Here is an 11,588-nt window from a genome sequence, read left to right as displayed (position 1 = left end):
CCAGTCACATTCACATTACCCCATCTTATTTTCTTCTTTCAATTTACCTGTTTCTAAAATTACCTTGTTTCTATGCTTATTTTTTTATATTGTCCCCTGGAATTTAGCTCCTGTTTGTATCATTTGCTGTTCTATCACCTGTTCTTGGAACATATTAGGTGGTTGATAAATATTTGCTGACTGATGAATAATTGCGTTACAGTTGTGTGAAGTGCTGAAATTATGGTATATATGAGATGCAATGTTGGCTCCAAGGAGGGAGTGATCCAGGATGGATTTGGGGACATGTCTGAGTGGCTGGCCTCTATTTTTCTACCTCTGTGTCTACTCTCACAGCCTCTACAATCATTTCTATGCCCCAAACACACCTATCACTCATGCATACTCCTTTATTTCCACCAATCTACTGGATATTTCCAACTTATCGTCATTCCCCAACCCCAACTGAGCCCCTTCCTGAATTTTCTCCTGCAAGCTTATGACCTTAAGGCCTGCTTTGACTGCTATGTCCTCTTCAGCTTTGACATCCAACCCATCAAAACATCAGTTTCTTTAATGCTTCTAGTCTTATCTTTCACTCTGCATGGGAACCATTTGATTTAGCCAGACCCCAAATACACCAGAGTTAGCATACTGTGATCCTCAACAAATATGATATCTCTTCCACCCTTTTAGAATCTATCACATTTTATAAACTTCTAATTACATATTTCCACAGATGCTTGAGTTTGTGGGTTTTATCGATGACAGTTTTAGATGTATGTCAAATCCCTATGTGGCTTTCACATTATGGCAGGAATTCTACGGAAATGGGAACTTTCAGTTTAGAATAACTCAATATGGGCTCTTTGGGGAAAATAGAGGAAGACAGCCATTGATAATACCTAAACTAAACAGAGAAGTGGTGGCAGATATTATTTGCTAGCCATTCAATAACCCTTATGGCTGTTCTGCCTTGCTAACAAAATCCCAGTTTTGTTCAGGTGGCAATGTGTGTCATTTCCATTCCCCTTTGCTTGATACTTACCTTTCCAGGCCCTTGAAGCCAATGACAAAGTCATGGACAATGGTATGTATGTATAGTCTAGCTGGGGGCTACTGGGAAATAGTTTGCTTTCTAAAAAGAGAGACTGGGATAGTGTGTACCATCTACGTATTCTCATTTTCCTTCCTAACTGGATACTTTATCAGCCATTACCATCAAGTAACAAGCATGAGGACAAAAAGCCAACATACTGAAGATGGCAGAATAGGAGTACAAAGAAGTTTTGAGCCCATGATAACATTGCTGAGTTCCTGGAACTACCAGCCTTCTGATGTCTTCTAGCTATGTCAGATAATTAAATGTCTTTATTACATACTCAACTAATAAAAGTTGAGTTTTCCGTTATTTGCTGCCAAAAGGATTCCCAACTGATACAAAATTTCTCTGTTCACATATAGGAATATCTTCAGTCTATGAATATCTCCATGTAAAAGAAAAACCTTATCTATGTTTTTAATTGCTTTCTTCAGGGGTTGGTGAAAACCAGGGAGTTTCCGTAGCGGAGACTACAGAACACATAAAAATGTTGCTGGGAGTGGATAATGAGAAAAGTAGGAATCATCTATCTATTCATTCACCAAACAGTCATTAAATGCCTACTATGTGCACTGCACACTGTAGGATTCAATGGTGGAAGTTAAAGGGTCTTGACTTTTAGAAGCTTACAAGCTAGTAGAAAAGATGAGAGATACATAAATGATGAAGGAGTATAATATTCACCCTATAGAGATATAAAGGGCATGGAAGTTCAGTGTTAGAACAAAGAACTTCATGGAAAAGGTGAGATTTGACATGTCCCTTACTGCAGAAATTAGATGTGAATTGCTGAAGGAAGCCATATTAATATATTGTCTCATCTGCTTCGAGTTGTCTTCTTGCAGAACTGCCTCTCCTGCTGAAAATGGATAGCTGATGAACTTAGCCATGAAGCTAGGGACAAGTTTTAAGCCTCATCTTGCTGATGAAGAGGAATTCATAATTGCTTGAAAGAAATGTTTCACTTTTAGGCAGGGTATTCTCTTTTGGGCCAACATAATTTTTTTTTTTTTTAGGAACTTGGCAAGATAATAACCCACAGTTTGTGTTAACATACTTGTAAAACATTAAAGTCCCTGTTTATTTATGTTATCAGATCCACCATTAGTACCCTTAACTATTGGAGATATTGGTACTTCAGCCTTTAAAGAACCATTGGGAAAAGCTGCTGGAATTATGAAAGCCGATAAATTATGTGACCCTTTAAAGAGAGCTAAAGAAAACTTATGCCAGCATAGATTATAAAATCGTTTTCAAATTTTCATTAATCTCTACCATGTACATCAATACCACCTCAACCAGCCTGCCCCTGACATTTGTGGAATCTAAGTGAGAGCTCAAATGGAGGTCTATGTACCATATGTCTAAATATTTAAAAGTTACGAATCAAATAGTTACATAAAACATGTTCTGTTTTCCTACTTTGACAAATATATACCTTCATAACAACTGGGAAGGCCAGATTTTAGTTAGGAATTCTTGGACTTCATACCACAGTTGTATGAGAAGTTAGCTCACAGACCCAGACTCTGACCAAACCAGCTCTCTTTCCATTCAAAGGTTCATCCCCCACTGCAAATGATTTCATGCACACGTGCGTAGACACTCTGCCTTCACTTCCAAAATGCATTCTCCACTATTACAAATAGTCGCTCTTCGGCTACTACCCAAAAACTAAAAGGATGGACCGAGGGAAAAGGCCGGTACAGGTCTTGAAATTCTAGAGTCCAGTGTAGTAGAGTGCGGTCTAGAGGTGGAGAAAGCTGGTAACAGATGACTGGACACACTCCCTGATCCCCATGGGCTCCTCAGACAGTGAGAAGGGATGAGATGCAGCAAGAAGGGGGCCAGAACAGAGTCCTCTAATATGGGCTCCTCTTGCTGCACCTCAGGACTCCCTGCTTTGCTGCTTGTCAGCAGTGAGAACTTGCGCAGCTTCCTTAAACTGTATGAGCCTCAGTTTCCTGATCTGCATAAAGGGCCATAAAACTGCTATTGTTACTACAAATGATTGCTGAAAGCCTAAATAAATTTGACAGTATATATGAAAGTGCTTTGTAAACTATCAGTGGTTCTATACTCAGTAATACATCATTACTATGCCTTTTTTGTTTTGTTTTCCATTTTACCATGTACTAAATCAAAGGGCGTACATGCTTCCACGTTCTTACTAACATACAACCCAAAAAGCAAAAACGGAGCACTAATAATAAAGGCAGCAAATGTTATTAAATATCCTTTAGGTTTTGTTCTTTTCCCGAAACCTGCTGCCTGATTCTTCCAGGTCCAGATTGATTTCTTTAAGACCCTGAATTTGTGGACATGTGCTCATTTGCATGGCTGATCTAGGCCCACAGATTGATGTCTAGTGAGGGACATCACTCTTCAGCTGTAAGGCAGAGTAACTCCTGCATTAAGCAGGAAGCAGACTGATATCTCGTCAGTTCAGCCGGCAGAAAATATTCAGTGTACCTTTGTGGCAAAGCAGACGACTGAATGAGCGGGGTGTGCTGGGGAATGAATTACACCGTTAGCTTCTGCATCCATAAAAATGAGGCCGCTCTCGGGTCAGGCGGGTGGGTGATATGTCATGGAGGCAGGTTAAACTGATTTGACCCTCTGGCTGGCTGATTTGAAGCTGACAAAAGGGGCTGTGCTGTGGCTCTGGGCTCAGAATCATCTTATTGTCTCTGGACATTTTGAACGAGGAAAGCCTCTGGATTTTTCTTTCTTAGGATTCTGTTCTCTTTCTTCTTCTTTTTTTAAACATTTGCACAGAAATTCAAATGAGTTTTATTCTTGGGATAAGGATTTTGGTATGTTTGGGACAAAACCCCCATATCTTTATCCCCTTTCAGCATCTTGCTAAGTAGAACAAATTGTGCTATTTCTATTTTTGCTTTTCAAAAGCGATTACCTCCCTGTCATTTCTAGACATTCAAGCAGAAGAGTCTGCTTTGATTACCCATCCTTCTACTCCCCTCCCCCTTTCAAATTCTCAGGCTTCTGCACTGCTAGGGAAGGATTCAATTAAATGAGGTGTCAATGGAGCTACAATGGTTTCAGGTCAGAGACGTCAGTAAACATCTGCGGAGCTGCGCTGCCCCTGTGTATGTAAATGTATATATTTATACCGTGGATGTCAACCTGCAGGACTCTCCTCCACTGCTCTTCTCAGATCAAAGATGATTGCTGGGGCAATTATTGCAAAGGAAAAGAAAATCAGGGCCTCTCCTTCATCCTTGTGCTGTTGGAGTTTAGCTGCTTGGAATAATGGGGCAGGAGTCCCTTTCCTTTGCACACGGCCACACTTAGACATACATGAACTTTCACGCATGGCTGTGCTAGGACACAGACACACACAGATGGCAATGCAGGAAAATATTCACATATCCCGTAGTCCTTATGCATGTATATGTACACAGGTCTGCCTGCAACACAAATTAAAAATTCTGCATTCTCTGGTGGCTAACTCAATTTAAAAAAGCCTGGCATAGTGCCTGACCTGTATTGAAAACTGTTTTTGTTTTCCTTTATAAAAGACATAAAGATTTTTATTCCTATTCTAAAAGAGATAGCTAAAACTATTAAAAAAAAAAAAAAGCAAAGGAAAGGGATACACAGAGAAGCCACAGTAATACAATACACAAATTCTTTAAATTGCTTTTGTTCGTTTGTTTAATTCTATAGACACAGACACAGAAGTCCTAGCTCTGCACAAACACTGCACGTTTTAAACCCTTCTCAGACCCTTTTTGTTTTGTATAGGCAGTTACAGGACAAGTCAAGTATTCTATGCTACTCATTGTGTTCTAGGCTAGTCTCTTTTTGTTCTCACATGACATGGGCCACGAAGGAAGATTCTAGCTTGCATCAACAAATATAAGGAATGACATTCAGATGCAGAAAATTCAAGCTCTCCCTACAATTACTTCTGCTATTGTCCAGGCACCCGAAGGTGCAGAGCTTCAGGCTGGGGTGAGTCCCTGGTCATGCATACAACTCAGGCTCTGAAGAACCCACATGGCAAATTTAGGTTTTTATTTCAGGCTCCGGAGGGCTGTCAGATTTTAAATATTATTATTTGGCCTAATTGGTTCCTCCTTTGATGGCAAGAGAGTAAAGACAGGAAAAAAAACACCCTTGCAAGCCCTGTCATCAACACAAAGATAAGCTGCAGACCCTTGGCTTTGTGTTATAACCACTAGAAGCTTTCCTTTTTCTTTTTGTGGATTGAGTAGTGGCTGTGAGAGTGAAGGGTATGCCCACCCTTTCTAGGAGAGTTAAGAATAAACACAGCTTTCCAGAAAAAGGAAATTAGACATTTTTTCCACTGATGGGATTTTTGGGAAAAAAAATCTTTTTTCTTCTGAAAAATGGTGGCAGTACGTAAGCAAGTGCAAACAAAAAAGATACCAAAGCCTTTCATTTTAGAGATTTAGGATAAATGGGGATATTTGGAAGGGTCCCACAAATACACCAAAATGCTGCAACCGAACCCTTGATAATGTCTCTGGTTTTTATTTTTGCTTGTTCTGGTTCCTAACCTAATTCTACTCTTGGATTTTGTATTTGACTCCCTTCTCTCACAGCCCTCGTGCTTCCTTACAAACGTGTCTAACTCCAGCTATGCCCTGATGACGATGGGCTCGGATTCTGCCCAGTCTGAATGTCCAGTTTAATAGAGAAGGCAGAAACATAAACAGATAATTACAATACAGGATAAAGACCACGATAAAGGTAAGTGCAAGGTGACATGGGATCATTTTCTGGACGAGTGATTCCTGGCCAGAGTCCTGTTGGGTAAGTATGAATTAGCTAGCAGGGTACCTAGTACAACAACAAAGTCAGCTAAGTTTATCTTGCATTTGAGATTTCTTTTTTAAGTGGTTTGGCTCCCAAACCCTCTTTTAATGGGAAGCCCAATGCCTTCCTCTAGACTTTTGCAAATTCCTTGGTGGGGGTGGCTTGAAGTCCAGCTCCTACTGTACACTTGATGCCACTGAACTTCTTTTGGCCCGTGTCTTGCCTCTGGTCTCTACAAATCCAGGTGTGGCACTCAGTACTACCAAAACCACCCACACAAGGTGTATGAGCACCTTGAATGACGGGAAGACAGGGATTTTACATCACTATATTCTTGGCACTTTCTTGATTTTACCTAAGTCCCCGCTTCTTTCTTTTCTGCAGCTCCCTACATTCAGGCTCCTCCCTCAGCAACTCAGCGACTCTCACTTTTAAGTGCAAAACAATACAGATCCTCTCCTCTGCTTCAGCCTGCCTCCACATATGCATTGTGCGTATCCATGGACCCTTAGCAATGCATGAGCGTGCGCGCACGCGCGCGCGCGCACACACACACACACACACACACACACACACACACGCACACCTAACAGAGGCTTTGAAATTATAGCATTTTCCTTCTTCCTCCTCTACTTGCCTCTGCAGAGATTGATTTCCTTGTGCTAAGGATGATGGAATCTCTCGTCACCTCTCCAATAAGACAGGTTCATTCCACAAATAGTTTTCTGCACCAACCGTGTGCCTGTCTCTGATATAGGCATTGGGGACACAACAGAAAAAAAACAAAAACAAAAACAAAGTCTCTGCCCCCACAGAGTCAGCTTTAGTTTTTAATACCATTTTCACTGTTTTTCTAGCACATAGAAAGTTTTTTAAAAAAATGTTTGCTGAATGAGTTCTCACTCCAACTTTCTTCTGCTGTCTTTTTCTCTAATTGTTCTACTTCCAATTCTATGTTCCAGCCTAGCGTCCAGTTCCCCCCATACCCATGGCCAATTCATGGTGCTAGAACTTTGCAAGGGGTATTTTTAAAGCTAGCATTTCTTGTGATCTTTTCATTAGCTTTGAAAAGTGCTTTATATTTCTGCTTTCATTTAATCCTCACAAAAATCCAATGAGATAAATATTATTTTCATTTCATGGATGAATAAACAGGAGCTTAAAGCAGTTTTTTCCCCCAATAGCTGCTCTCTACCTATTACAATAAGGATCCTTGGTGGCACAGCAGTTAAGCACTTGGCTGCTAACTGAAAGGTTGGTGGTTCGAAACCCCCGGCCACTCTGTGTGAGGAAGATGTGGCAATCTGCTTCCAAAAAGATTACAGGCTTGGAAATCTTATGGGGCAGTTCTAGTCTGTTCTATAGGAATCGACTTGATGGCATTCAACAACAACCTATTTAAAGGCTATCACCTTTCAAGTCCAATCCCAAACTACTGGTATCTCCTACCTTTGAAACTCTGTATCACTGTGTTTCAGCTCTGACTCAACTTAATTCACTACTTGTATTAAAGATATTTTTCTGAATATTAAGCTATAAGCTCCTAAAGGGGAAGGGATGGGTAAAGCTCATCTTTGAATCTACTCTGCTGTGTGCATAAAGAGGCATCAGTAAATATCTTTGAATTAATTTGAATTAAATGATCTTAGCAAATGCCTTGTCTCAAAAAGGAGCTCATGGTCATTTGAATTATTTGTATCTACTAGAAGTTCAGAATATTGTCCAAGATATAGCCAGAATTTTGAAAGAATTTTGAATATCACATAATAACTGTATGGTGTGAATCAACATAGCTCTGAACTATTTGACATTAATCTCTACTAGAACTAAAAAAAAAATTGCAGAAGTTAAAAAACTAAAAACAAAAATTAAGCCAATTTCAGAGTCACTAAAAAAATGAGGGTTTATAGCTGCTATTGTTAACAACTTAATTATGTTTTCAGTACAGGCAATTTTGTTTACAGCTGCCTAGGTCAGAATCCATCGCTCATTTGTCAGTTTTCCTACTGCAGTGGTTTGCGTGTTGCTTGATGCTGGAAGCTATGGCACCGGTATATCAAATACCAGCAGGGTCACCCATGGTGGACAGGTTTCAGTGGAGCTTACAGACTAAGACAGACTAGGAAGAAGGACCTGGTGATCTACTTCTAAAAAAAACTGGCCAGTGAAAACCTTATCAATAGCAGCGGAGCATTGTCTAATATGGTACCAGAAGATAAGCCCCTCAGGTTGGAAGGCACTCAAAATACAACCAGGGAAGAGCTGCCTCCTCAAAGTAGAGTTGACCTTAATGACGTGGATGGAGTCAAGCTTTCAGGACATACATTTGCTGATGTAGCAAGATTCAAAATGAGAAGACACAGCTGTAAACATCCATTCATAATCAGAATGCGGAATTTACAAAGAATGAATCTAGGAAAATTGGAAGTCGTCAGAAATGAAATGGAATACATAAAGATCGATATCCCAGGCGGTAGTGAGCTGAAATGGACTCATATTGGCCATTTTGAATCAGACAATCACATGGTCTACTATGCTGGAAATGACAAATTGAAGAGGAATGGTGTTACATTCATTGTCAGAGGGAACATTTCAAGATCTATCCTGAAGTACAACGCTGTCAGTGATAATATCCATGCGCCTACGAGGAAAACCAGCTAATTAATGTGACTATTATTCAAATTTATGCACCAATCACTAATGCCAAAGATGAAAAAAATTGAAGATTTTTAACCAACTTCTGCAGTTTGAAATTGATCAAACATGCAATCAAGATGCATTGATAATTACTGGTGACTGGAAACCCTGGTGGCGTAGTGGTTAAAATCTACTTCTGCTAACCAAAAGGTCGGCAGTTCAAATCCACCAGGTACTCCTTGGAAACCCTGTCGGGCGCAGTTCTACTCCGTCCTATAGGGTCACTATGAGTCAGAATCGACTTCATAGCAATGGGTTTTAGTTTGGAATACAAAAGGTGGAAGCAAAGATGAAGGATTGATAGTTGGAAAATATGGCCTTGGTGATAGAAACAATGCTGGAGATCGCATGATAGAATTTTGCTAGACCAATGACTTATTCATTGAAAATACTTTTTATCAAATACATAAATGGCAACTGTACATGTGGACCTTGTCAGATGGAATACACAGTAATCAAATCAACTACATATGTGGAGACAATGGAGAAGCTCAATATCAACAGTTAGAACAAGGCCAGGGGCCCACTGCAGAACAGACCATCAATTGCTCATGTGCTAGTTCAAGTTGAAGCTGAAGAAAATTAGTAGAAGTCCATGAGAGTCAAAGTACGACCTTGAGTATGTTGTTGTTGTTAGGTGCTGTTGAGTCGGTTCCGACTCATAGTGAGCGACCCTAGTACAACAGAACGAAACACTGCCCAGCCCTGTGCCATCCTCACAATCCTTATTATGCTTGAGCCCACTGTTGCAGCCACTGTGTCAATCTGTCTCATTGAGGGTCTTCTTCTTTTTCGCTGACCCTCTACTTTACCAAGCATGATGTCCTTCTCCAGGGACTGATCCCTCCTGATAACATGTCCAAAGTATGTGAGATGAAGTCTCGCCATCCTTGCTTCTAAGGAGCATTCTGGTTGTACTTCTTCCAAGACAGATTTGTTTATTCTTTCGGCAGTCCATGGTATATTCAGTATTCTTTGCCGACACCACAATTCAAAGGCATCAATTCTTCTTCAGTTCTACTCTGTCCCATAAGGTTCCTGTGAGTCAAAATCAACTCGATGGCAACAGGTTTGGTCTTTTTTTTTAATACATACATAGACATAGGTAGAAAAATATCAATATATAATATAGATGAGAGAAGAAGCCCTGGTGGAGCAATGGTTAAATGCTTGATTGCTAACTGAAAGATTGGTTGTTCAAACCCACCAGCTGCTCTGCGGTAGAAAGATGTGGCAATCTGCTTCCGTAAAGATTTCACAGCCTTGGAAGCCCTATGGGGCAGTTCTACTCTGTCCTTTAGGGTCGTTAGGAGTTAGAATCAGCTTGACAGCAATGGGCTTGGTTTTTTTAATATAGGTGAAGATATGTGAAAGTGAAAGTAAAACAAGAAAAGATAGAGCTGACGACAAGAACAGGATAGTGTTCAAAGGAAGTGAGAATATGGACAGCAGGACTGAATAAGAGAATATAGCTCATTTTTACTGAGGTTGTTACCCATTTAAAAAAATGTAATAAACTGTTTTGCCTCATTGAATTTGCTGGTCATTGAGTCACTTATTTGCTGGCTAGTGTTTTGATTCCTTTTTTTTTTTTCTTAATTTCTTTATTCAGTTGCTTTGAACCTCTGTAATTTTGTGTTATACTTTGCACTAATCAAACACCAGATCAAGCAATGTTTTCACTATGAAGACGGGGTTGCAATAGTCTTGTAAAAAGGATGTAATCTGTCAATCAGAAGAAAATTCTTCCATGCAAACTTTCTCAGTCGTATACAGAGATAACAACCTCGATGGAGGTATTCAAGGCTTTCTAGCAACAGCTTTCAGGTTATCCTAGCCTCAGTGTTCTGGATATTTTCCATTTGTCCCTCCAGATCTACTCTGCATTCTTCTCTACTCTGCTCTGTGCCAAGGAAGCTGACTTTTATGGTCTACATCAACTGGCCTCCTTACTTCTGGTTTCCAGTTGCTTTGGCTAAAGGCGGTCAGCATAAAGGAGGCTCCCTCCCCATAGATCCCTTCAAGATGGCTGTGTTCTTTCATAAATTCACAGCTCCTCTCAAGATGTCCTCTCCACACAACTTTCCCCTTCCTTGCATTCAAGCCTAGGGGTCATAACAGCTTCCCTGCTACTAGCTCCAGGATACTGCTCTACCCCTTGAGGTTTCTCTGCACCCCTGCCTATACCTTTGTAAGTAGTTGCTTGAATTCTTACTCTAAATATGACAGCTGTTTCTTCTTTTTATAATTACATTTTTTTCCTTTTCTATGTGCTTTAGGTGAAGATTTACATAACAAATTAATTCCTTATTAAATAATTAATACACATATTGTTTTCTGACATTGGTTGCCAACCCCGCGACCTGTCAACATTCACCCCTTCTCGACCTTGAGTTCCTCATTTCCATTCATCCAGCTTTCCTATCCCCTCTGGCCTTCTCATCCTTGCCCCTGGGCTGGTGCCCATTTAGACTCGTGTACGTGGTTGAGCTATGTGTACGTGGTTGAGCTATGTGTACGTGGTTGAGCTACATGTATTATTGTTTGTTTTATGTGCCTGTCTAATCTTTGGCTGAAGGGTGGAACTTCAGGAGTGACTTCAGTACTGAGTTGAAAGGGTGTTTGGGGGCCATATTCTTGGGGTTTCTCCAGTCTCTGTTGGACCAGTAAGTCTGGTCTTTTTTTGTGAGTTTGAGTTTTGTTCTACATTTTTCTCCAGCTCTCTCTGGGACTCCCTACTATGATCCCTGTCAGAGCAGTCAGTGGCAGTAGCCAGGTACCATCTAGTGGTGCTGGACTCAGTGTGGTGGAGGCTGTGGTAGTTGTGTCTTTGGTTTTCTTCATTCTCCCTTGCTCCAGATGGGGTGGGACCGGTGGGGTATCTTAGATGGCCGCTCACAAGCTTTTAAGACCCTAGACGCTAGTCACCAAAGTAGGATGTAGAACATTTTCTTTATAAACTGTGTCATGCCAGTTGAGCTAGATGTCCTCCCGAAACCATGAT

Source organism: Trichechus manatus, unplaced genomic scaffold, assembly GCF_000243295.1.
Source record: "Trichechus manatus latirostris isolate Lorelei unplaced genomic scaffold, TriManLat1.0 scaffold00194, whole genome shotgun sequence".
NCBI classification, from domain to species: domain Eukaryota; kingdom Metazoa; phylum Chordata; class Mammalia; order Sirenia; family Trichechidae; genus Trichechus; species Trichechus manatus.
The sequence above is the reverse complement of the archived record's forward strand: the minus strand, read 5'-3'. Positions refer to the sequence as shown.